The sequence below is a fragment of the Pelophylax lessonae genome (assembly GCF_965119305.1).
Source record: "Pelophylax lessonae genome assembly, chromosome: 7".
Taxonomy (NCBI): domain Eukaryota; kingdom Metazoa; phylum Chordata; class Amphibia; order Anura; family Ranidae; genus Pelophylax; species Pelophylax lessonae.
The window spans coordinates 272,912,911-272,940,311 of NC_138774.1; the positions used below are offsets into that span (position 1 = coordinate 272,912,911).

Consider the following 27,401-nt stretch of genomic DNA (forward strand, 5'->3'; position numbering starts at 1 on the left):
GAACACTTTATTGCCCGACACAGAAAAAAAAAAAAAAAACACGACACAGAAAAAAAAAAAAAAAACACATCACCTTGTCCAGGGTCTTGGGACACTTGTCCCATTTGACCAGAATCTCCTTTTAAAAGAGTCTCATGTAGAACTGTGCAAATGGAACCGCCTTGAGGGTGGACTCCATCAGGCCTAACACTCGCATGCACGCCCAAAGGGACGACCGCGTGTGGGCTAGCAACAGTTGAATTGCAGAACGCAACTTCTGCAACTTTTTCAGAGGAAGGAACACTCCGGCTAGAGCTGAATCCAGAGTCAGCCCCAGATAATCCATTCTCCTGGTCGGAACTAGGGCAAACTCCTGAAAATTTAGAAGCCACACGATCACCCACAAAGTCTGGAGAGTAATTTCCACATCGGCCGTCAGAGCCGACAGAGACACTGCTCACAAGAGGAGGTCGTCCAGGTACCCCAGCACAGCAATCCCCCGATAATGCAGCAACGCTAAGACCGGGGCCAACACTTTCGTGAAGAACTGAGGAGCAGAGGTTAGACCAAATGGCAACACCACAAACTGATAGTGCGCCTTTCTCACAGTGAAGTGGAGGAAATACTGATGCCGGGTGCAAATTGGAATGTGCGGGTAGGCATCTTTGACCTCTAAAGAAGCCAGGGAACCTCCTTGATGCAGGGACGCCACCACCATCTGAAAGACTCAATCCTGATATATTGCACCCGCATAAACCGGTTCAGGGCCTGAATCCAGAATCTGACAAACTTGCCCTCCTTCCTGGGAACCATGACAGGGTATGAATAAAAAAAACCCTGAAAACGTTCTGACACTGGAACCGAGACGATCACGCCCTGGGACAACAAGTCCTGCCCTGCCCACAACAGAGCTTGCAACCTATTCGGGGGCAGGTGCACAGTGGAAGGAAGGAACCCTTCTGGAGAACAAGAACAGAATTTTACCTTGGAACCGGATACAATCACCTCGTGGACCCACTGGTCGCTGACCCGGGAGGTCCGCGGCCCCGGAACCAACAAAGATTTTCCCCCACCCCAGATATGGATGGGGGCAAACCTTCATGCCAAAGGGGCCTTGTCAGCAGGTCTGGAGAAGCCTGCTCTCTGATTGCCAGACCAAGGCCGCTAGAAACCTCCCGTAGAGGCTTGGAACCTTTTCTGAAGTCCCTAAGGGATGAAAAAAAAAACTTCTTATGGGCTGAAAAGGAAGTCCCACGACGTCGGCGAGGCACCTTCCCAGACCATGGAAGGAAGGTACTCTTACCCCGTTAGACACCTAATGAGGTCTTCCAGGGTAGACCTAAACAGGCGCTCACCCTGAAAAGGCAAATTAATCAGGGCCTTTTAGGAGGTTTGATCCGCAGACCAACACTGTAGCCACAAAAAATGCCTAAAGCACCACTGCCGAGACAGATACCTTAGAGACTCATGGGAACCACATCCGAAGATGCATCGCAGACAAACCGATCCACCAGTTCGACATAGGCGGGAGGGAAACCGGCTACCCCCCATGGCCAGATGCAAAAGCGTCGCCCACACCTTCAGCATCTGAGACACCAGAATGGAGGCAAAAACAAGCTGTAATAAGGCACCAGCCACCGTAACAGGTAACGGGTCTTAGAGATTCTGCCCACCTCTTAGCCGGATTCTTAAAAGCCAAAGATACTACCATTGGAAGCACGGTTGCCTCAGTCAACCTGGAAATAGGGAACCCATCGCTGGTGTGACCGTCCACTTCCTCAGAAACAACTGCTCAAAAAGATTTTCGGCCGTGCGGCTTTGCGGAAACCCCTGACCAGCCCGGGGAGCGGAGTAAAGAAAGATTTCTTGGAGTACAAAGGCAGCTTCAGCCGCTGAAACTGGGGCTGCCCCATCCAAGGTCCAGATAGTAGGCCGCAAAGCCGCGGCCTAGATTTTCGGCTTGCCCGACCGTGTGGTACTTGGACTTGCCACCCGCCCCCCAGGCCCACCAGCTGTCTCAAGGGGATGTCGCCCCCCCCCCCCCCATGAGCATGGGCAGGTAAGTTAGCTCAATGCCACCCAGAGAGGGGAAGAGAAACCCTGGAGGGACCTACCACCCCAGGGAGTACCTGTGCCCCACACCACATCTAGGGAAGGAGAGGAGGGGGCCCTTACTTACCGATCCAGCTAAGCGTGCAGCTAACACTCCCAAGACAGGAACCTACTCACCACCAAAGTGGGGGAGCTGTCGGCCAGAAGGAACGCAGCAACTCAGGCCGAGACCCGGTCGTATGCGCCCTTGTAAGACGTTTAACTTGAGGCCAACCCCCGCCCAGTGGGGCTTTGTCGGGCCTGTCACTCAGCCCGGCAGTTGCTAGAAGATCTCCACAGGAAAAAAAAAAAAAAGAAATCCAAAAACAAAAAGCAAAAAAATAGACAAAACAGCCAGGACCTAGGGCCCAGCAGGGGCACTAGGTTCTACTTGTGAACTAGGCAAACAAAAACTGAGTATCTCTCAGCAGAGAAGGGGATTATGCCAGCCGAGGACGGCCCACTGGGCATAGCCAAGCTTTTGAGTTGTCTGCCTAGTCCTACTTCTGTAGAGGGCAGCATAACCCTACGGTTAAGAATATGGAGCTGTGTCTGTCAATGAACGGAGGAGAAATATAGTTATGTCATGAATGAGCTCTGACACTGGAGGGAAACCTTTCCTTATAAGCCTGTCAGTGAGCTGTACACAAGCATCTCATTGTACAAATTTGGCAAAAGCTGACTGAACTCCCACGCACGCGCAGGAGTGTTATCATCTTGGCCCGCCCACTGAAAGCAGCATGTGATCGGTACCCAGAAGACAGCTGACCTGAAAAGGTCTGCGGCTGGGAGGGAGCTCTGGGGTACTGCCTTGCTAAAGGCAGCACCCCAAGTGAAACTGTCCCAACTTGGGCCCAATCAGCCATTGTCCCTCCCTGGTGTCATGTGACTCGTTAGTGTTACAAGGTCTCAGGTGTGAATGGGGAGCAGTTAAATTTAGTGTTATCGCTCTCACAAGCAGACTAAGAACATGGATTACAGGAACCATGTCCTGTGGTCTGATGAAACCAAGATAAACTTATTTGGTTAAGATGGTGTCAAGTGTGTGTGGCCGTAACCAGGTGAAGAGTACAAAGCCAAGTGTGTCTTGCCTACAGTCAAGCATGGTGATGGGACTTTCATGGTCTGGGACTGCGTGAGTGCTGCCGACACTGGGGAGCTACAGTTCATTGAGGGAACCATGAATGCCAACATGTACTGTGACATAATGAAGCAAAGTATGATCCCCTCCCTTCGGAGACTGGGCCGCAGGGCAGTATTCCAACATAACGACCCGAAACGCACCTCCAAGATGACCACTGCCTTGCTAAAGAAGCTGAGGGTAAAGGTGATGGACTGGCCAAGCATGTCTCCAGACCTAAACCCTATTGAGCATCTGTGGGGCATCCTCAAATGGAAGGTGGAGGAGCGCAAGGTCTCTAACATCCACCAGCTCAGTGATGTCGTCATGGAGGAGTGGAAGAGGACTCCAATGGCAACCCGTGAAGCTCTGGTGAGCTCCATGCCCAAGAGGGTTAAGGCAGCGCTGAAATGGTGGCCACACAAAATATTGACACGTTGGGCCCAATTTGGACATTATCACTTAGGGGTGTACTCCCTTTTGTTGCCAGCGGTTTAGACATTAATGGCTGTGTGTTGAGTTATTTTGAGGGGACAGCAAATTTACACTGTTATACAAGCTGTACACTCACTACTTTACATTGTAGCAAAGGGTCATTTCTTCAGTGTTGTCACATGAAAAGATATAATAAAATATTTACAAAGAGGTGAGGGGCGTACTCACTTTTGTGAGCTATTGTATGGTAGCCCTCTGAATCATGATAAGTGGTGGATCACTTTTAAGTGCCAGTTCACACTTATGCAAATTCTATGTGGATCAGATGCGATCCAAGAAGCATAGATTCGCATGTCATCTAAAAAAAGCATAATTTCCAATGAAAGCCGTTCACAACGATGCGGTGCGATTTTTTAATTTGGAGGAAAAAAAAAAAAAAAAAAGGGTCCTGTGCGAGTTTAGTGCGGGTGCGGTGCAAATTTAATCTCCAGCTATGCCCAGTACCCTTTAAAAATTGCATTATATTCACACCGGTCACAAAATAAAATTGCATCAGATTCGCACCACATCAGTGTGAACCTGAGAGCATTTCACAGGCAGTGAGGAGGCAACATATTTCCCCCTCACTACTTATTTTAACCCCTGAAAACAGCACTACTGCATTAAATGCAGTCATAGTGCAGCCCCATTTACGTGAATTAGTTGTGCTAAGCAAGCGGTATTGCTCCCCTAATGCAACTTGGGGGGTTTCATTCTTGCTTCGACCGTAGCATGTATACACCCTGACAGCTGCCTCTTCAGCTTAAGGGGGACCAGTGGGAGGTGGTAAAAATGTGGCTTAACTGCGTGTATTTATTACCCCCCCTCCAACCACAAATGTAATCAAGTCCAAAAAAAAAAAGAGGAAAATTTCCATAGGGAAAAGCTTCAAAATTTTTCTTGTACGGGAACAGAACAAATGATTTTTGTTTAATGTGTGCAGTTTTTGTATGAGAAAAATCAGAAATAAAAGACTGTGCATGATCAGAAACAAAAAAAAAACAAAAGCCTTTGTCGTACAAGAATTTTCGTACATTATTTTCTTCCTCGGTTCTGACTTGCTGTGAAACGACGAGGAAAATCAGACGACCAGCCGCCCGATTTTCTTATAGTGTGTACTAGGGCCGATTTGCACTTTCCCTGATAAATCGGAATTGGCCCCGGAGGTTACCGATATTTCGGGAAAGTGCTGTACCGAAGTGATACCTGCAGCTAGAGGCATCACCCTGGTATCGGCGTCCATAGCCGACGGTCGGCTGTCTTGTAATGACAACCGATGTGGCTGAGAAGCCGCTCGGCTGTCATTACAAGGAGCGGGAGGGGACACCCCCCCCCTCCAGCAGCCTTCCGCGGCTCGCCAGGGTCTCCGGTCCCACTGGGAGACCAGGGCAACCAGCTTGCATGGCAGCTGAAGACCCGATCAAAGCTGCATTTGGTTCTGATCGGGTCTCCATGCAAAAACCTGGATGTGATGTCATGATATGACATCACTAACGGGTACTGTCTGGCGTCAGATTAAAAAAAATGACAGCATTCAAAACAGTTAAACTTGACGTTTTGAATGCTTTTAAGTGCAGAGGAGGGATTTGGGGTCTTTTAGATCCCCAGATCCCTCCACAGGAGTACCTGTCAAAAAAAGGAAAAGCTTGTAAAACGCTCATCTCTGAAGTCTCAAAACGCCCAACAAGCAAAATCCCATTCATTCCAATGGCCCCTGTTCATATATGAGCGATTTGTCTCCTGAAGCAAAACACCTGAAGCTCAAAAAAGTACATGAGCTTCTTTTTTGGCAGATTACAAGCGTTTTTATTAGATGTCACTGCCTGCCTCCAAACACCTGCAAAAAACGCCTGAAAAAAACCCATAGAAATGCCTGAAAAGGATACACTCAGGTGTGAATGGAGACTTATAGTTAGCATCCAGGTTCAGCTTTAGGCTCCTTTCACACTATCCGTCCGTCAGACGGATTCCGTTTTTCTCAGCGGGGGATCGAGCCGCCGATCCCCTGCTGTGCAGGAGGATGACAGCTGTGTCTCCGCGCTGTGTGCGGAGACACAGCTGTCAGTTCCCCATGCATCTCTATGGGGGAAATCGGATGGGAACGGACCGTCGGTCCGTTCTCATCCGATCCCATCCGCTGGACGGATGGAAAATAGGGTTTCCATCCGTCCAGATTTGACGGATCGGATGTCAGCAGACATGTCTCCGCTGACATCCGATCCCCCATAGAGATGCATGGGGGGGAGATCCGCCAAAAAAACGGACAGGCGGATGTGAACGGTCCGCCTGTGTGAAAGGGGCCTTAAGCTTAGGTTCACACATATGTGACACGGGAACCCTGCAAATCCACTGCGGGTTTCCGCATCGCACTCGACTCGCAGGCAGATCACACTGCCATATGCAAATCGCTGGGGGTGTCAATACAAAGTTAACGTTAACATCCCCAGATCAGTTTGCATATTGCAATGCGAACTGTCAGTTCGGACATGAATTAATCGGATCGCATAGGTGTAAACACCCATGCGATCCAATTCTGGTGCGGACCCAGAAAAAAAAGGGTTCTGTGCGACTTTGGTCCGAAATGTGATTTTCAGAGCAGTGTATTGCGAATCACATGCCATGTCTGACATCGCTGAAGTACGAACCGGCACTGAGGCCGGTTTAAAATCGTGCAAGTTCATCTGAACGCACACAATTTCAAACCGACATTGTCAGTCCGACTTCGGGGAGGCGATTTCACAGACATGATCATGCACAGATGTCTATTAAAATCGCCCCCAAAGTCGCTAAAAGTAGTGAAGAAACTATTTTTGGGAATCGGTGCGGCGCCGCAAAGCTGGCATCGCACGGTGCTATCGAAGGCAATTGGCTCCAATTTGACATGTCAAATCGCATGCGGCTAAACGGGTTCTTATTCTCTGTGTAAATCAAACACAGAGAGGAGAATTACTGGAGCAGCTGTGCTTGGCATCCAATCAGCTTCTAGATTTCATTTTCAAGCTAAAGACCGTCCCTCCTGCCCACCCCTCGTCCCGGCCCTGGCCCTGGCTGCCATGCACACCTGCTCTAAATTTGGTTTGCTCCAATTCTAGTAAATCCCCCCCAGAATCTGTCTGGTCATTGCTGCTACAACCCATGGTTTCCCCGGTTTTTTAAAAAACGAATTCCATAGACTCTATACAGCGTGTAATATAAAATAAAGCAGAGAATTCTACACTTCACCTACCTTGCTCAATTCTTCTCGGGAAAAGAGTCTGCACATCTAAGCCCAATTATAAAGACAACACCCTTAATTACTATGCATCAGCCCACTTCTGTGTGTGTGACAATATGCACGCTCATAAAAGAGGAATTACGGGATTAAACCCCTTCCTCTAAATATATAGCAAGGATACAGGAAAATGCTGAAGTCAGATGTTTTATCAGTAACATTGTTCACAAAATTAACTTGTAGGTGTGAAAATATGAGAGCTGTCATTGCTAAATACTTAGTCCTCATGCACACAGGGCGTTTTTACAGCTGCTTTTAGGAGCATCAGGCGTTTTTTTTTTTTTTTGCAGCTTAAAAACGCCCCTCCATGTTATTCTATGGCCTTGTGCACACACAGGTGTATTGAAGCTGTAAGCGGCATAGGCGTTTTTAACCACTTCCCGCCCTATAGGCGATTGATGGCGGGAAGGTGGTTACATTATCCTGACCGGACGTCATATGACGGCGGCAGGATAATGCGCCCCCAGTCACACTGACTCGCCGCATCTCCGATCTCGGTAAAGAGCCTACTGACGTAGGCTCTTTACCATGTGACCAGCCGTGTCCAATCACGGCTGGTCACATAGTACACAGGAAGAGCCGTTGATCGGCTTTCCTCAGTACGTGCCTGACAGGCAGGTGTAAAGGAGCGCCTATCTGCTGCTCTCCTGACAGGGGGGGTCTGCACTGGTAATCAGATAATTGATTACCAGTGCAGACCCTTGGGGGGGGGGGGTGCCACTAGAACCACCAGGGATGCCCACCCATGACCCCAGGGATGCCCACTATGGCCACCAGGGATGGCAACCAGTGCCCTCCCCATCAGTGTTACCCGCCAGTGCCCATCATTGCCATCTATCAGTGCTGCCCACCAGTGCCCATTATTGCCCACCAGTGCTGCCTATCAGTGCCCATTAGTGCCGATCAGTGCCGTCCGTCAGTGCCGATCAGTGCCCATCAGTGCTCACCAGTGCCCATTAGTGCCCATCAGTGCCGCCTATCAGTGCCCATCAGAGCCACCTATCAGTGCCCATCAACAGGGCCGTCTTTAACATAGGGCAACAGGGGCAGATGCCCCGGGCCAAGCCATTGTTGTGGGGCCCAAAGCAGCAGCCCTTTGAGCCCACACTGCCTACAAATGGTTGGTAAGTGCATTTGGTAGGGCCCAAGAAAATATTTGCCCAGGGTCCAATCAATACTATAGACGGCCCTGCCCATCAATGCCGCCTATCAGTGCCCACCAATACTGCATATCAGTGCCACATATCAGTGCCCATCAATGCCACCTATCAGTGCCACCCCATCAGTGCCACCTCATCAGTGCCTCCTCATCAGTGCCTGTCAGTGCAGCCTCATCTGTGCAGGAAAAAACATATTTATTTTCAAAATTGTATAACATAAACAAAAAACTTTTTTTTTTTCAAACTTTTCGGTCTTTTTTTTATTTGTTTAGCAAAAAAGAAAAAACTTGCGGTGATCAAATACCACCAAAAGAAAGCTCTATTTGTGGGGGGGGGAAATGACATAAATTTGGTGTAGGTACAGTGTTGCATGACCGCGCAATTGTCATTCAAAATGCAACAGTGCTAAAAGCTGAAAATTGGCCTGGTCAGGAAGGGGGTAAAAGTGCCCGGTATTGAAGTGGTTAACCTCTGGACCGGAAGGATTTGCCCCCTTCCTGACCAGGCCATATTTTGCGATTCGGCACTGCGTTATTTTAACAAACAATTGCGCGGTCGTGCGACGCTGTACCCAAATACAATTGATGTCCTTTTTTCCCACAAATAGAGTTTTCTTTTGGTGGTATTTGATCACCTCTGCGATTTTTATTTTTTGCGCAATAAACAAAAAAAGAGTGACAATTCTGAAAAAAAAAAACTATATATATATTTTTTCACATTCTGCTATATAAGATCCCCCCCCCCCCCCCCTAAAATTTAAAAATCCAATTTTGCATCCTTTTTAGGCCAATTTTTATTCTGCTACATATTTTTGGTAAAAAAAACATCCTAATAAGCGTATTTTGGTTTGCGCAAAAGTTATCGCGTCTACAAACTAGGGAAAAGATTTATGTCATTTTTATTTATTTTTTTTATTAGTAATGGCGGCGATCTGCGATTTTTAGCGGGACTGCGACATTTCAGCAAACAGATTGGACCCCTAACTGACATTTTTGACACTTTTGGTGGGACCAGTGACATTACTACAGTAATCAGTGCTAAAATTATGCACTGTTACTGTAACCACAACATACAGGGGTATACAATGTACGGTTAACAACAAACACACACACATCATAGGTTGAACTGGATGGACTGGTGTCTTTTTTCAACCTCACAAACTATGTAACTATGTAATAATAACACTGGCAGGGAAGGGGTTAACCCAGGGGTGATCAAAGGGTTAAGCGTGAGCCTAGGGCAGTGATGGTGAACCTTGGCACCCCAGATGTTTTGGAACTACATTTCCCATGGTGCTCATGCTTTTTGCAGTGTAGTTAGACATCATGGGAAATGTAGTTTCCAAAACATCTGGGGTGCCTAAGGGGTATTTTCTAACTGTATGGGGGAGGGACTTGTGAAATCAACACAGAGACCTGTGATCCTAAATAGATATATTTTTAAGCAAAGACTCTGGAGAATAAAATGGCGGTTGTTGCAATATTTTTTGTCACGCGGGATTGGCGCAGTGGTCTTTCAAACTCACTTTTTTTGGAAAAAATACATTTCACTGCATTTAAAAAAAACTAAACAGTAAAGTTAGCCTAATATCTTTGTATATTGTGAAAGACGATGTCACGCCAAGTAAATAGATACCTAACATGTTACAGTTTAAAATTGCGCACACTCGTGAAATGGTGACAAACTACGGTACTTAAAAATCTCCATAGGCGACGCTTTAAAGATTTTTTAACAGCTATCAGTTTAGAGTTACAGCGTAGGACTTTCTTTAGAATTATCGCTTTGGCGATCACGGCGATACCTCACATGTGTGGTTTAACCTCCCTGGCGGTATGATTCTGTCAGGAATTCTGTTCCAAAAGCGGTACAATTCTTTTCATGGAAATTTGGCGTTATGTATTATAGGCCTACAATTCTTAGTAATTACTGACTTAAACCTGACCAAAACAAGTCTCTAGTAGACATCCCAGATGTGATAAATTTGAAACACAAACAAGTGAATTATAATCGAATCAATAATATTATTTTATTATTTAATATATAATATATATAATAAAATTATATTATTGATTAGATTATAATTCATGCGTTATATATTATATATATATGTGTATATATATATATATATATATATATATATATATATATATATATATGTGTGTGTATATAGATATATATATATATATATATATATATATATGTGTGTGTGTATATATATAACGCATGAATTATAATCGAATCAATAATATAATTTTATATATATATATATATATATGTGTGTGTGTGTGTATATAGGTATATATATATATATATATATATATATGCATATATATATATATATATATATATATATATATATGCATATATTTATATATATATATATATGCATATATATATATATATATATATATATATATATATATATATATATATATATATATATGTATATATATATATATATATATATATATATATATATATATATATATATATATATGCATGTATATATATATATATATATATATATATATATATATGCATATATATATATATATATATATATATATATGCATATATATAATATAAAATGTGTTATGTGTTTTCTGCAACGTTTTTTTTTTTTTTTTTTTTGAATTTCCCTCCCTAGTTCCGCTCCCATGCAGCATTGCTGCTGCAGGGAACGGAACTAGGAAGTCCTCCTACCGACAGACGAGCGGCGGAGATCTCACTGGCGGTCACAGCAATGAGAGCTCATCGCTGGATCGCCAGGATAAGGTAAGAGAAGCTCCGCTGCGCTGTCTGCACGCTCTGCCCATTGACCCCGAGCGTGACTCGGGGATACCGCTAATAGCAGAAAATTCCTACCCCGAGTCACGCTCGGGGATACCGCTAAGGCGGTTAAACACTGTTTTCATTTTTTTGGGCACGACTTACGTATGCGTTCTCCTTTGTGCACAAGCTCAGGGCGACGGGGGCACTTTAAATTATTTTCCTATTTATTTTTTTAATTTTAGCACTGTTTTTTTTTAATCTGCTCATTTTTATTGCTGTTACAAGGAATGTAAACATCCCTTGTGACAGTAATAGGCAGTGACAGGTACTTATGGAGGGATCGGGGGTCTAATAGACTCCAAACCCCTCCACTGCACTTCAATGTATTCAAAATGCCAACAGTTTTTTTTAAATTGGCGCCGTTAGCCGCCGAGAAAGCTGGAAGTGACGTCACCACGCCGCTTCCGGGTTACTACATCGGAGACCCGATCAAAGCCATATTTGGCTTTGTTTGGGACTACAACCAGCCAGTGGACGTGGTACGAGAGACCCGGGCAGAGCCACGGAAGGCGGCGGTGGGGTCATCCCCTCCTGATCGCTGGGATAACGGCCCAGCGGCTCCTGAGCCGCATCAGCTATTATCTTCTGAAAGCCGACCGGCTCTAGAGAACTGTACCGGGTTGATGCCTGCAGCTACATCATCCCGCTACAACCACTTCTCCGAGCCGACGTACAGGTACGTTGATTTGCGGGAAGCGGTTAAGTGAAGATGGTAATTTGCCTAATTAGGGCAAAGCGATTAGTTCTTTTCCCAAAGTAACAACTCACATCATAGCATTTTGTTTTTCTATTTTCACAGTACAGCAATGCTTATGTTGAAGAATCCCATTATTTCTAATGGACTGTTCATACCTGAGCACTGTGTTGTTTGTTGCATGGAGCTCTAAAGAGTATATCATTTCTGCTAAAAACTCTGCTAAAAGTCTGTATGGACACATCGGCTAACACGCAAGGGAGTTTTGGAGGCAGGAAAAAAACAAAAGACGACCCTAGGAACAGCTGAAAAAGCATCCAGTGTGCATAACTAAAAATTCCGTATTTTCTCTAATATATATTTTTCCTACTGTATATCGTCAGTGCCACCTAGTGGTCGATAAGGCATTGTTTTCCTGATTGGGGTATTATTGTGAAAGATAGCAAATTTGAGAGATATGTGCCACCTCATCCAACTTGTACTAAACAAGAAAGAGGATAGGAAGAAAATAGGACTTTAAAGGTTGCCACCAGTAATCCCATCATATGACAAGGTGCATTATGGATACAAAAACAATATCTCCCAAATGATGTAAGTATGCGTAGAACATAGAATCTGTTACCAGCCCGTATTAGACTATAATCTGGTATGGGGTGGAAAACCTATAAGGTCTGCGAAGATCTTTAAGGTAGTCTGGGCTGATAAGAAGTCTCAAGTATCATACGCCAATGGATTGCTACGCGTTTCGCATATAGCTTCCTCAGGAGAACCTATTGGTACCCAATCCCAAAGGGGATGAAAAAAAAATGGGCTCTTTAAATTAGTTGCTAGGAAGCGATGTATGATGTCGCTCCGGTCCTCCAAGATCATAGAGTCGAGTAGGGGCCATCTTGCACTCAATGGACTTCCTGCCTGAGAGGACAGAAGACCGAATCGTTCCCCCGCTACCGGCGGGTCTGGTAAGCTGGTCTGGTAACGATAAGGAAGTGGCGGGAGGGGCACCTCTCCCACCGCCCATAAGGGTGATCCCCCAGCAAATCTGCTGCTGGTACCACCCTTATGTTAAAGCGGACTGCCCACTGTTTAAAAAACACTGGGGTTATGGCAGCTATCCGCTGCCATACCCCCGGCATTTAACGTCAAAATACCGACGTAAAACTGCGTTGGGCGGTCCATAAGTACTTAAGGTAGTCCAGCTCGAACAGAGGTCTCAAGTATCATAAGCCAATGGATCGCTACGCGTTTCGCATATAGCTTCCTCAGGAGATCCTATTGGTAACCAATCCCAAAGGGGAAAATAAAAAGTACATGAAGCACCCAACCATTGCGGTCATATACATGTAGCACCCAACCAATGCGGTCCCACATACATCACTTCCAAAGGGGGATGTATACCAAACACTCTACAGCCAAAAACAATAGGAGTCTTGTCCTGGGGGCCACATACACTTCGGAAGCTGCCAAAATAATAGGTAGATAGCTGTCCAACAAATGATGAGACGGTCCTTTACCGGCTACCTCGCTATCACAGCTATCACACGATCCTTCCCTCTACCTTGGCTCGGCTGCGTGAATTGACGTATGGGTATGTCGGTTCGCGGGAGCGGTGCTGGGGGTGAGCGCGCCAATGGCGGCACGCTCCCACTCACACTAGGCAGCGGGGATGCCGAATCCACAAGGCCTGTGTTAGAAAACACTCCCCTAGGCTCACACTTAACCCTTTGATCACCACTGTGTTAACCCCTTCCCTGCCAAAGTATTTATTACAGTAACAGTGCATATTTTTAGCACAGATTACTGTAGTAATGTCACTGCCCCCCCCCCAAGTGTAAAAAATGTCAGTTAGGGGTCCGATCTGTCCGCTGCAATGTCGCAGTCCCGCTAAAAATCGCAGATCGCCGCCATTACTAGTAAAAAAAAAATAAAAATAAAATGACATAAATCTTTCCCCTAGTTTGTAGATGTGATAACTTTTGCCCAAACCAATCAATATACGCCTATTGCAATTTTTTTACCAAAATATGTAGCAGAATACAAATTGGCCTAAATCAGTCATGTCCAAAGTCCGGCCCGCGGGCCAGTTGCGGCCCGTCCTTTAGTTCCATACGGCCCCCAGAGACACCGCTGACTTTTGTCATCTCCCATCCCTGCCCCGATGGCTCGGGGTGGGGCCTCTGGCCTCCGCCCGGCAGCTCGGCTGCGCCCGAGTCCCGCTCCACCCCCCCGCTCCACTCTATCTGGCTGGCGCCGCCCATGATTGCGCGGGAGTGCAGAATGAATTTGAAAACTGCGTTCCTTCTCTCCTTCACTGCACACAGCCAGCTGTAGAAGCCGACCGAGGATCTTGTGGAGCTGACCGAGGAGGTGTCATCTCTACCATTCTACTGCCTGTTTATGTAAGTGTGATTTTATTCATAAAGCACTGATGCTTTTATTTCATATATATGTATATATATATAAATGTATGTATGTATGTATGTATGTATGTATGTATATATATATATATAAATGTATGTATGTATGTATGTATGTATGTATATATATATATATATAAATGTATGTATGTATGTATGTATATATATATAAATGTATGTATGTATGTATATATATATATATATATATATATAGTCGGCCCTCACGCATGTTCACTTCCTCAAGTCTGGCCCTCTTTGAAAAAAGTTTGGACACGACTGGCCTAAATTGTTGAAAAAATTTGATTTTTACATTTTTTGGGGGGAATGTTATATAGCAGAAAGTGAAAAATATTGTTGTTTTTTTTTCAGAATTGTCCACTTTTTTGTTTATAGCGCAAAAACAACCAAAAGAAAGCTCTATTTGTGGGGGAAAAAAAGAAATCAATTTTATTTTGGTACAGCGTCGCACAACCGCCCAATTGTCTGTTAAAATAACGCAGTGCCAAATCGAAAAAAATGGCCTGATCATAAAACACTTCAGCTCCGAAAGATTAATGACCAGGCCATTTGTTGCGATTCTGCACTATGTTGCTTTAACTGACAATTGCGCGGTCGTACGACGCTGTACCCAAATAAAATTGATGTCCTTTTTTTCCCACAAATAGAGCTTTCTTTTGATGGTATTTGATCACCTCTACAGTTTTTAGATTTTGCTCTATAAATAAAAAAAGAGCAACAATTTTGAAAAAAACACAATATTTTTTACTCTCTGCTATAAAACATTCCCAATAAATTTTTTTTTAAAAAATCCAATTTTTTTTTATCAGTTTAGGCAAATTTGTATTCTGTCAGTAAAAAGGGGCGGTAGATGGCGCTGCCTGCATAAACCACTAAATGCAATAAATATGAATATACAATCCTAATATACAGAATACATCTTAATAAAGTGTATTCTGCTACACGTGTTTGGTAAAGAAATCCTAAAAAGTGTATTTTAACTGATTTGCGCAAACGTTATAACTACGGGATAGATTTGCTCACTTTTTATTTATTTATTTTTTATTAGTAATGGCTGCAATCTGTGATTTTTAGCAGGACTGCGACATTGCGGCGGACAGATCGGACCCCTAACTGACATTTTTGACACTTTTTGGGGGGATCAGTGACATTACTACAGTAATCAGTGCTAAAAATATGTACTGTTACTATACTAATGACACTGGCAGGGAAGTGGTTAACTCAGGGGCGATCAAAGGGTTAAGTGTGATCCTAGGGGGTGTTTTCTAACTGTATGGGGGAGGGACTTGTGGAATCAACACAGAGACCTGTGATCCTATATAGAAGGATCACAGGCGCTCTGTGATCATTCCAGAGAGAACAACGGGCAGCTGTGTTTACAACAGCAGACCGTCGTTCTCTCTCAGCGGGGATCGATCATGGGTACCCGGCAGCAATCCCGGCCGCCCCCCCCCCCCCGCGTCTTGGCTTTCCCGCTGTAGAGTGGGCGCGGGCACAAGCACACAGGAGCAATCCCGCGAACGTACAGATACGGTGTTTCACGGGAACCTGCCGACCTGCTGCTGTAAAACTGTGGCGGCTGGTTGGCAAGTGGTTATAAAACATAACTTTACATTAATACAGTAGTCAGTGCTAAATAATATGCACTGTTACTGTATAAATGACACTGGCAGGGAAGGGGTTAACACTGGGGGTGATCAAGGTACGCCCAATAGTGCTTACTGACTGTGTGGGGGGATGGGTTGCACAGAGGCAGAGAGAGAGATTGGTGATTCAGCTTAGCATAGCTGAATCACACAATCTTTCCCTGCCTCTCTGACAGAAGAGCCGCCTGCTTTGTTTACATATGCAGTCAGTTCTTCTGTCATTGTAGCCGAAGATTGCGGGAGGCCGGCGGTGCTCGAGGCCCCATCCACCCGTGGTCTGGCTCCTGCTCTGTCTAATCACAGCGGGGGAGGGGCTCCAGTGGCACGCGTGCGCCGCCGAACCCACGTGTACATAATCATATAGATCTACGTGATTATGTGCAACCGAGCTGCCCTGCCGAAGTATATCTGCGTGGGGCGGGCGGCAAGTGGTTAAGGGCTCTTTCACACTATCCGTCCGTCGGACGGACTCCCTTCCTCTCAGCGGGGGATCGATCCGCCGATTCCCCGCTGAGCAAGAGGATGACAGCTGTTCTCCGCACTGTGTGCGGAGACACAGCTGTCAGAGCCCTATACATCTCTATGGGGGAATCGGATGGGAACGGACCGTCGGTCCGTTCTCATCTGATCCGATCCGCTGGATGGATGGAAAATAGGGTTTCCATCCGTCCAGATTTGACGGATCGGATGTCAGAGGACATGTCTCCACTGACATCCAATGCCCCATAGAGATGCATGGGGGGACCGTTCAAAAAAACTGACAGGCGGATCTGAACGGTCCGCCTGTGTGAAAGGGGTCTTAGGGGGACAATCTTCTGGTTTACTCCAGCCCAAGTACCCCCAACAGGTGATGTTTTCAGGCTTTCCATTATTTTGCACAGGTGATTTGATCAGTTTCACTGCCTTAGTAATTACAACAGCTGTTTCATCAGTGGGAAATCCTGAAAACATGACCTGTTAGGGTCCCTGAGGACTGGAGTTGAGAATTATTGCAGTAAAGTAGGTGATTGGTTGAACTGGATGTCTTTTTAGAAGCAGGCTAACTATGTATGTAACTGTATGATTGTCTGCTATGATACTGCTGACACCCGCAGTGGAAATAGAAGGGGTGATATCATACAATGTGTGATCAAAGCCCCCCCCCCCCGCCTCCAAAAAGAGAATTTTGAAGCTTCTGGCTTTCCATACCTCTGTCCTGTGATCGGTCACCACTGAGGTCTAAGGAGGAAAAAAGAAAGTGAAGGAGATGTCCTTAGTCTGACGTACAGATCAGAGCAGAGCAGCCATCTTCCTGGATACCCAGGTCACACTCGCTTCTGGTTGTCGGCTACAACAACATGGCTCCTGTCTCAGGGACAACAAAAAGAAACTTTGTGTTACTCTGGTGTTTAAAGTCCTAAACGTAACATATTTTGGTGTCTACTGACATGCAAAAACTTAACACTTAACTGCCAATGATGACTTGCTGGACTATCATAGCTCCCAACTGTCCCTGATTTCAAGGGACTGTCCCTGATTTGGATCAAAGTCCCTTTTTCCTCCTCATTTGTCCCTCATTTTGGTCTGATCTATAAAGTTGTATATAAAATGCACTATTTATCCTTCAAAAAGTGTCTCCCAGTGCTAAACCTTTCATCCAATATATAAATTGCTGCATTAGTAAATTTCAAAAGCCAATATAAAGGAATAGTAGTGGTATAAAAAAAGCACATGTGGGTTTAACCACTTCCCCCTAGGTGGACGTCATATGACGTCCAAACTTTGCGGGGGTATACCGGGATGATGCCTCTAGCTAGAGGCATCATCCCGGTACCGTTGTTTGAAGCCGACGGTCGGCTTTCCGTCGGTACCGATCGATGCGGCTCGGGAGCCGCTCGATCGTTACCCGGGGGGGCGGGAGGGGACACCCCCCCCCTCCCGCCGCCTTCCGCTGCTTTTACCGGGGCTCCCGTCCCACCGGGAGCCCCGAGCACCCAGCCGGCGCGTCCGCCGGCTGGATGGAGTCCCGATGAATGCCGGAAACGGCATCGATCGGGTCTCCGATGACGTAACCCGGAGGCGGCGTCCATGACGTCACTTCCGGGTTAGTGTGCTGCAGAACAGCGCCAAATTTGAAAAACGGCTGTATGCAAATACGCCGTTTTCTGCGTTTTGCATACAGGGAAGTGTAGTGGAGGGGTTTGGGGTCTTTTAGACCCTCGATCCCTCCATAAAGAGTACCTGTCACTGCATATTGCTGTCACAAGGGATGTTTACATTGCTTGTGACAGCAATAAAAGTGATCAGATTTTTTTTTTTTTTTTTTTAAAAACTGTAATAAAGTTAAAAAAATAAATAAAATAAATGGGAAAAAAAAAAAAAAATTTAGCCGCCCCGATCACCGTTAGCTCGCGCACAAAAAAAAAGGTATACGGAAGTCGAGGCGCAAATAAAATATCGTTGTTCAAACCACACATGTGAGGTATCGCCGCGATCACCAGAGCGTGCGCAATAATTAAAAAAAAAGAGCTACACTCTACCTCTAAACTGGTAACCGTTAAATAAATTTAAAGCGTCGCAGATTGAGATCTCTATTGACCGTAGTTTGTCGCCATCCCACGGGGGGGGCGCAATTTTAAACCGTAACATGTTGGGTATCTATTTACTCGGCGTGACATCATCTTTCACAATATACAAAAAAATGGGCTAACTTTACTGTTTAGTATTTTTTAAATGCAGTGAAATGTGATTTTTCAATTTTTTTCCAAAAAAATGGCGTTTTAAAGACCGCTGCGCAAATACCGCTTGACAAAAAGTTTTGCAATGACCGACATTTTATTCTCCAGAGTCTTTGCTAAAAAAAATATACATAATGTTTGGGGGTTCTAAGTAGTTTTCTATGAAAAAATACTGCTTTTAACTTGTAAACAAAAAGTGTCCGAAATAGGGCTGGGGCTTAAGTGGTTAAGCTCCATTCCCCCAACCAGCCCCATATTGACTCCTAATGCTCTGTTCTATCATGAGATGAGTTGGAGTCAGTTAAAGAAGGGGAGGATCAGAGAAGATAGGATCACACAGCCTTTATACACAATGCAGAGGATTACCCCCTTAGGTTCCACAGTGCGTATAATAAGCATGCTTTACTCCATATACAGATTAAAAAAGCTAACGGTGTAGCGCTAAATGAAACATAAAACAAATTGAAAGTCCACTTCCAATAAAGTAATTTCAAAGGGTTTCACACGAAAGGGTAAAGCTTGAAATAGTATATAGAGGCCACCACCGACACCCAACACCACAGCCTCTTACCATCCGACCAGAACCAAAGGTCTGGACTAGCAGGGGATAAATCCCCAAAGGACCTTCGGACTGCCAGTGATCTCTCTCCTCCTCTGTCCTGTGATCTTCCCCAGGGCTAATACATCTCATAAAAAGCAAACAAAATGCTCCTCATAGTGTAGGTATCTTTCAACCACTTTATTATAAAAAAGCCATAAAAACACACTCATATTGTGATGATAAAAACAGTATGTCTTCAGACAAATCTGAACGGCGTTTCCAACCAGCAAGATGGCCGCCACGTCTCAGCATGGATTAGCGTCATATGTCACAAGCTCCTCCCTACACGTTTTGTCATTAGGTGACGTCCTCAGGACGTATACAGTATACAGATTGATTTTACTGTTGTGGGTTTAGTAACACTTTAATGCATAGAATTTATTAAAAAACCATAAGGCTTTAAAACCACTTTAGGTTTAGTTACTATTTTAACCAGTTCTGGACCGGAAGGATTTGCCCCCTTAATGACGAGGCCATTTTTTCCGATTCGGCACTGCGTTAACGGAACATTGCATGATCGTGCAACACTGTACCGAATTAAAATTAACCACTTTACCTCCGCTCACATGGAGGCTACTGCGGCAAAGTGCCGCGATCCCGTCCAGCGACGTAGACCTACGTCGCTGGACTCCGCCCCTTGTGGGCGGCGCTCGCGCGCCGCCGGAGGCTCGCTCCCGCTGTGTTCATTCACAGCGGGAGTCGGGCCAGCGGAGGAGCAGCGGCGATTGCCGCTGCTCTGCCCCGATCGTCGGGGATCGAGTCTGGAGATCCGCCCGCTGTGTGTAAACACAGCGGGCGGATCTCCATAGTGACAGGGACTGACAGATCGGAGTGTTCAGCATAGCTGGACATCCGATCTGTCCTTCTGTCACACAGTCACCTCCCCCCCCCACACGTCAGTAAGCACCAGGCATACATTAACCCCTCCCTCTCCAATAAAATTAACCCCTTCCTTGCCAGTGTCATTTTTACAGTAACAGTGCATATATATAGCACTGATTACTGTAGAAATGTCACTGGTACCCCCAAAAGTGTCAAAAATGTCAGTCAAGGGTCCGATCTGTCCGCCGAAATGTCGCAGTCCCGCAAAAAAAATCGCAGATCACCGCCATTACGCGTTAAAAAAAAACACCAAAAATGACAGAAATCTTTCCCTTAGTTAATAAACGCAATAACTTTTGCGCAAACCAATCAAAATACGCTTATTGTGATTTTTTTTACTAAACATAGGTAGCAGAAAACAAATTGGCCAAAAATTTAAAAAAAATTTGATTTTTACATTTTTTTTGGGGGGAATTTCATATAAAAAAATGTGAAAAATATTGTTATTTTTCAAAATAAACGCTCTTTTTTTGTTTATAGCGCAAAAAGTAAAAATCGCACAGGTGATCAAATACCACCAAAAGAAAGCTCTGTTTGTGGGAAAAAAAGGACGTAAATTTAGTTTGGGTATGGCGTCGCACGACCGCGCAATTGTCAGTTAAATTCGCACAGCGCCGAATCCAAAAAGTGGCCTGGACGGAAGACAGCAAAATCCTCCGGTGGTAAAGTGGTTAATGTCCTTTTTTTCCCCCAGAAATAGAGCTTTCTTTTGGTGGTATTTTATCACCTGTGCGATTTTTAAGTAACGCAGTGCCGAATCGCAAAATAGGGCCTGGTCAGGAAGGGGGCAAATCCTTCCGGGGCTGAAGTGGTTAAAAAATAAAGTAAGGTTGGTCATACATGTTCAATTTTCTTGTACAATATTCCTTTAGATGTACATTAATCTATGTCATGCAAGGGCCTGCCTAATTGGATACAATTGAAAGTTGTTAAGTTTTGACCTCATATTATATATTTTTTGGTAAATCTAAAGGAAAATTGTACCAGGAGATTGAACATGTTTGGCCAGCCTTATGCCTCGTACACACGATCAGATACGAAAGAAAATCGCTTTCGAACCGATCGCACGATAATCTGATCGTTAGTACACAGCTTTCTACAGCCGATCACGACATTTCACCCAACAAAATCCGAAGGGACAAACACAAAATCTTCTGTTGTACGACAGTCTAGCGAACGACAATCGTTTAATCAGTACAGTATGCGTCCGCTAAAAATTGATAGACAAAGACCGCGCATGATCAGAAACACGAAAATAACCCGGAAAAAGCCTGGCTGCCATTAGTTTTGTTTTGCACTATCCGATACGTAGCTACGCAATTAGGAAGCTTTTCCAGAATCGTATGAAAACAATCATATGTTTTAGTACGCATTGTTGAATTCCATGTTAGTATCATGCAACAAAATGCGAATGATAAGTCTTTCCAATTATCTGATCGTGTGTACGAGGCATTAGGCTGGTTATACACTATACAATTTTATTGTTTAATTTCCTTTAGATTTACCTTCAACTGTGTAGTGCAAGGGACAGCCTGATTCCATACAAATTGAAAGTGTTTGGGTTTGACCTCATATTATATGGTTTTGGTAAATCTAAAAGAAAATTGATCAAGAAAATTGTATAATGGCCAGCCTAAAGCTGAATACACACTATACAACTTTTGTTGTTACATTTCCTTTAGAGTAAAGGCCCGTACACACGTACGGATCGTCGTCATACAAACGTTCGTCTTTTCTCCCCGGGATGTCGGTGTCTGTTGAAAAGTGCAAAGACAGCACAAAGACAGCACAAGAATTTTGTCCGCAGACTTCAGCTGACTGCAGAAGTGATGTCATGTAATGGTTAACTTTCCCTGTGTTTTTTATTTTCTGAGCATGCCCAGTCTTGCAAATCTGCGGTCTGTCGGCTGATTTCTGTACTGACAGGCGAACAATCGTCCGTTCTGGTGTCCGCAGACAAAAATTTTCATGTTTGCAAGAAAGACTCTTGTCCGCGGATTGTGCGCAGACAGCTGTCGGAGGCACCATACTAACACGCGTACAATCGGCAGATCTTTCGTCCGCCGACGTTTGTATGACGACGATCCGTACGTGTGTACGGGCCTTTACCTTCAACTATGTAGTGCAAGGGCCTGCCTGATTGTATACAGTGGGTACGGAAAGTATTCAGACCCCCTTAAATTTTTCACTCTTTGTTATATTGCAGCCATTTGCTAAAATCATTTAAGTTCATTCTTCTTCCTCATGAATGTACACACAGCTCCCCATATTGACGGAAAAACACAGAATTGTTGACATTGTTGCAGATTTATTAAAAAAGAAAAACTGAAATATCACATGGTCCTAAGTATTCAGACCCTTTGCTGTGACACTCATATATTTAACTCAGGTGCTTTCCATTTCTTCTGATCATCCTTGAGATGGTTCTACACCTTCATTTGAGTCCAGCTGTGTTTGATTATACCGATTAGGAAAGCCACACACCTGTCTATATAAGACCTTCCAGATCACAATGCATGTCAGAGCACATGAGAATCATGAGGTCAAAGGAACTGCCTGAAGAGCTCAGAGACAGAATTGTGGCAAGGCACAGATCTGGCCAAGGTTACAAAAAGATTTCTGCTGCACTTAAGGTTCCTAAGAGCACAGTGGCCTCCATAATCCTCAAATGGAAGACGTTTGGGACGACCAGAACCCTTCCTAGAGCTGGCCGTCCGGCCAAACTGAGCTATTGGGGGAGAAGAGCCTTGGTGAGAGAGGTAAAGAAGAACCCAAAGATCACTGTGGCTGAGCTCCAGAGATGCAGTCAGGAGATGGGAGAAAGTTGTAGAAAGTCAACCATCACTGCAGCCCTCCACCAGTCGGGGCTTTATGGCAGAGTGGCCCGACGGAAGCCTCTCCTCAGTGTAAGACATATGAAAGCCTGCATGGAGTTTGCTAAAAAACACCTGAAGGACTCCAAGATGGTGAGAAATAAGATTCTCTGGTCTGATGAGACCAAAATAGAACTTTTTGGCCTTAATTCTAAGCGGTATGTGTGGAGAAAACCAGGCACTGCTCATCACCTGTCCAATACAGTCCCAACAGTGAAGCATGGTGGTGGCAGCATCATGCTGTGGGGGTGTTTTTCAGCTGCAGGGACAGGACGACTGGTTGCAATCGAGGGAAAGATGAATGCGTCCAAGTACAGGGATATCCTGGACAAAAACCTTCTCCAGAGTGCTCTGGACCTCAGACTGGGCCGAAGGTTTACCTTCCAACAAGACAATGACCCTAAGCACACAGCTAAAATAACGAAGGAGTGGCTTCACAACAACTCCGTGACTGTTCTTGAATGGCCCAGCCAGAGCCCTGACTTAAACCCAATTGAGCATCTCTGGAGAGACCTAAAAATGGCTGTCCACCAACGTTTACCATCCAACCTGACAGAACTGGAGAGGATCTGCAAGGAGGAATGGCAGAGGATCCCCAAATCCAGGTGTGAAAGACTTGTTGCATCTTTCCCAAAAAGACTCCTGTCTGTATTAGATCAAAAGGGGGCTTCTACTAAATACTGAGCAAAGGGTCTGAATACTTAGGACCATGTGATATTTCAGTTTTTCTTTTTTAATAAATCTGCAACAATGTCAACAATTCTGTGTTTTTCTGTCAGTATGGGGTGCTATGTGTACATTCATGAGGAAGAAGAATGAACTTAAATGATTTTAGCAAATGGCTGCAATATAACAAAGAGTGAAAAATTTAAGGGGGTCTGAATACTTTCCGTACCCACTGTACAAATTGAAAGTGTTTAGATTTGACCTCATATTATATGGTTTCGGTAAATCTAAAGGAAAGAAATCTAAAAACAGTTGTATAGTGTGTATGGCCCATTAGTCTTTATTACTGGGAGTCACTGACCTGAATCAAGTAAGCAGATCGGACACAGACTCGTCCATAGTGGAGAGCAATGTGCTGCAAATCATGCATTCAAGTTGAGGGGTGATGCGGTGGGAAACTATTTAAAATGACTATGCTGTCAAAACAATTTAACACACAAAGAAAGAGGTCTTGCTCTTTTATTTACATGGCAACTCACATGTAAAGTTTGTCATGATAAGGTGCCTTCTGCATGAATGAGAAAGGTCAGATGTCCTTCCAGGTCAGTGGAGCGATCCGCTCAGCAGGCAGAAGACAACAGCGGCGAGTGTGAGCAGAAAGTCTGGGCTCGGCACAAGTCTGGCCTCGGCTCAAGTCTGGCCTCGGCTCAAGTCTGGGCTCGGCACAAGTCAGGGCTCGGCTCAAGTCAGGGCTCGGCTCAAGTCTGGCCTCGGCTCAAGTCTGGCCTCGGCACAAGTCTGGCCTCCGCTCAAGTCTTGGCTCGGCACAAGTCTGGGCTCGGGTCAAGTCTGGGATCGGCTCAAGTCTGGCCTCGGCTCAAGTCTGGGCTCGGCTCAAGTCTGGCCTCGGCACAAGTCTGGCCTCGGCTCAAGTCTGGCCTCGGCACAAGTCTGGCCTCGGCTCAAGTCTGGGCTCTGCACAAGTCTGGGCTCGGCTCAAGTCTGGGCTCGGCTCAAGTCTGGGCTCGGCTCAAGTCTGGCCTCGGCACAAGTCTGGCCTCCGCTCAAGTCTGGGCTCGGCACAAGTCTGGGCTCGGTTTAAGTCTGGCCTCGGCTCAAGTCTGGGCTCGGCTCAAGTCTGGCCTCGGCACAAGTCTGGCCTCGGCTCAAGTCTGGCCTCGGCTCAAGTCTGGCCTCGGCACAAGTCTGGCCTCGGCTCAAGTCTGGCCTCGGCTCAAGTCTGGGCTCGGCTCAAGTCTGGCATCGGCACAAGTCTGGCCTCGGCTCAAGTCTGGCCTCGGCTCAAGTCTGGCCTCGGCACAAGTCTGGCCTCGGCTCAAGTCTGGGCTCGGCTCAAGTCTGGCCTCGGCACAAGTCTGGCCTCGGCTCAAGTCTGGCCTCGGCACAAGTCTGGCCTCGGCTCAAGTCTGGGCTCGGCACAAGTCTGGACTCGGCTCAAGTCTGGGCTCGGCTCAAGTCTGGGCTCGGCACAAGTCTGGCCTCGGCACAAGTCTGGACTCGGCTTAAGTCTGGGCTCGGCTCAAGTCTGGGCTCGGCACAAGTCTGGCCTCGGCACAAGTCTGGACTCGGCTCAAGTCTGGGCTCGGCTCAAGTCTGGGCTCGGCACAAGTCTGGCCTCGGCTCAAGTCTGGGCTCGGCTCAAGTCAGGGCTCGGCTCAAGTGTGGGCTCGGCACAAGTCTGGCCTCAGCTCAAGTCTGGGCTCGGCTCAAGTCAGGGCTCGGCTCAAGTGTGGGCTCGGCACAAGTCTGGCCTCGGCTCAAGTCTGGGCTCGGCTCAAGTCTGGCCTCGGCACAAGTCTGGCCTCGGAACAAGTTAGGCCTCCGCTCAAGTCTGGGCTCGGCACAAGTCTGGGCTCGGGTCAAGTCTGGGATCGGCTCAAGTCTGGCCTCGGCTCAAGTCTGGGCTTGGCTCAAGTCTGGCCTCGGCACAAGTCTGGCCTCGGCTCAAGTCTGGCCTCGGCACAAGTCTGGCCTCGGCTCAAGTCTGGGCTCGGCTCAAGTCTGGGCTCGGCTCAAGTCTGGGCTCGGCACAAGTCTGGCCTCGGCTCAAGTCTGGGCTCAGCTCAAGTCAGGGCTCGGCTCAAGTGTGGGCTCGGCACAAGTCTGGCCTCGGCTCAAGTCTGGCCTCGGCACAAGTCTGGCCTCGGCACAAGTCAGGCCTCCGCTCAAGTCTGGGCTCGGCACAAGTCTGGGATCGGGTCAAGTCTGGGATCGGCTCAAGTCTGGGCTTGGCTCAAGTCTGGCCTCGGCACAAGTCTGGCCTCGGCACAAGTCTGGCCTCGGCTCAAGTCTGGCCTCGGCACATGTCTGGCCTCTGCACAAGTCTGGCCTCGGCTCAAGTCTGGGCTCGGCACAAGTCTGGCCTCGGCTCAAGTCTGGGCTCGGCACAAGTCTGGACTCGGCTAAAGTCTGGGCTCGGCTCAAGTCTGGGCTCGGCACAAGTCTGGGCTCGGCACAAGTCTGGCCTCGGCACAAGTCTGGGCTCGGCTCAAGTCTGGCCTCGGCTCAAGTCTGGCCTCGGCACAAGTCAGGCCTCCGCTCAAGTCTGGGCTCGGCACAAGTCTGTGCTCGGGTCAAGTCTGGGATCGGCTCAAGTCTGGCCTCGGCTCAAGTCTGGGCTTGGCTCAAGTCTGGCCTCGGCACAAGTCTGGCCTCGGCTCAAGTCTGGCCTCGGCACAAGTCTGGCCTCGGCACAAGTCTGGCCTCGGCTCAAGTCTGGGCTCGGCACAAGTCTGGACTCGGCTCAAGTCTGGGCTCGGCTCAAGTCTGGGCTCGGCTCAAGTCTGGGCTCGGCACAAGTCTGGGCTCGGCACAAGTCTGGCCTCGGCACAAGTCTGGACTCGGCTCAAGTCTGGGCTCGGCTCAAGTCTGGGCTCGGCACAAGTCTGGGCTCGGCACAAGTCTGGCCTCGGCTCAAGTCTGGGCTCGGCTCAAGTCTGGGCTCGGCACAAGTCTGGCCTCGGCTCAAGTGTGGGCTCGGCTCAAGTCAGGGCTCGGCTCAAGTGTGGGCTCGGCACAAGTCTGGCCTCGGCTCAAGTCTGGGCTCGGCTCAAGTCTGGCCTCGGCTCAAGTCTGGCCTCGGCACAAGTCTGGCCTTGGCACAAGTCAGGCCTCCGCTCAAGTCTGGGCTCGGCACAAGTCTGGGCTCGGGTCAAGTCTGGGCTTGGCTCAAGTCTGGCCTCGGCACAAGTCTGGCCTCGGCACAAGTCTGGCCTCGGCACAAGTCTAGCCTCGGCTCAAGTCTGGGCTCGGCACAAGTCTGGACTCGGCTCAAGTCTGGGCTCGGCTCAAGTCTGGGCTCGGCACAAGTCTGGGCTCGGCACAAGTCTGGCCTCGGCACAAGTCTGGACTCGGCTCAAGTCTGGGCTCGGCACAAGTCTGGGCTCGGCACAAGTCTGGCCTCGGCTCAAGTCTGGGCTCGGCTCAAGTCTGGGCTCGGCTCAAGTCTGGCCTCGGCTCAAGTCTGGGCTCGGCACAAGTCTGGCCTCGGCTCAAGTCTGGGCTCGGCTCAAGTCAGGGCTTGGCTCAAGTGTGGGCTCGGCACAAGTCTGGCCTCTGCTCAAGTCTGGGCTCGGCACAAGTCTGGCCTCGGCTCAGGTCTGGCCTCGGCACAAGTCTGGCCTCGGCTCAAGTCTGGGCTCGGCTCAAGTCTGGGCTCGGCACAAGTCTGGGCTCGGCACAAGTCTGGCCTCGGCTCAAGTCTGGGCTCGGCACAAGTCTGGCCTCTGCTCAAGTCTGGGCTCGGCTCAAGTCTGGGCTCGGCTCAAGTGTGGCCTCGGCACAAGTCTGGGCTCGGCACAAGTCTGGGCTCGGCTCAAGTCTGGGCTTGGCTCAAGTCTGGCTCGGCACAAGTCTGGGCTCGGCACAAGTCTGGCCTCGGCTCAAGTCTGGGCTCGGCTCAAGTCTGGCCTCCGCTCAAGTCTGGGCTCGGCACAAGTCTGG

At 47.1% G+C, this 27,401-nt stretch overlaps 1 protein-coding gene across 3 annotated transcripts in view; it reads right to left on the reverse strand.

The window, feature by feature from the left end:
- The window catches only part of KYAT1 (kynurenine aminotransferase 1), a 92,047-nt gene that overhangs the window by 61,369 nt on the left and 3,277 nt on the right, over positions 1–27,401 (reverse strand). For 2 of the 3 annotated variants that reach the window (XM_082262945.1, XM_082262948.1), the window contains exon 2: positions 16,888–17,043. The exons of the other annotated variant lie outside the window; for it this stretch is intronic. The gene's annotated coding sequence lies outside the window, so the exon portion shown is untranslated. The remainder of the gene's footprint in view (positions 1–16,887; positions 17,044–27,401) is intronic. 3 annotated transcript variants of the gene reach the window in all.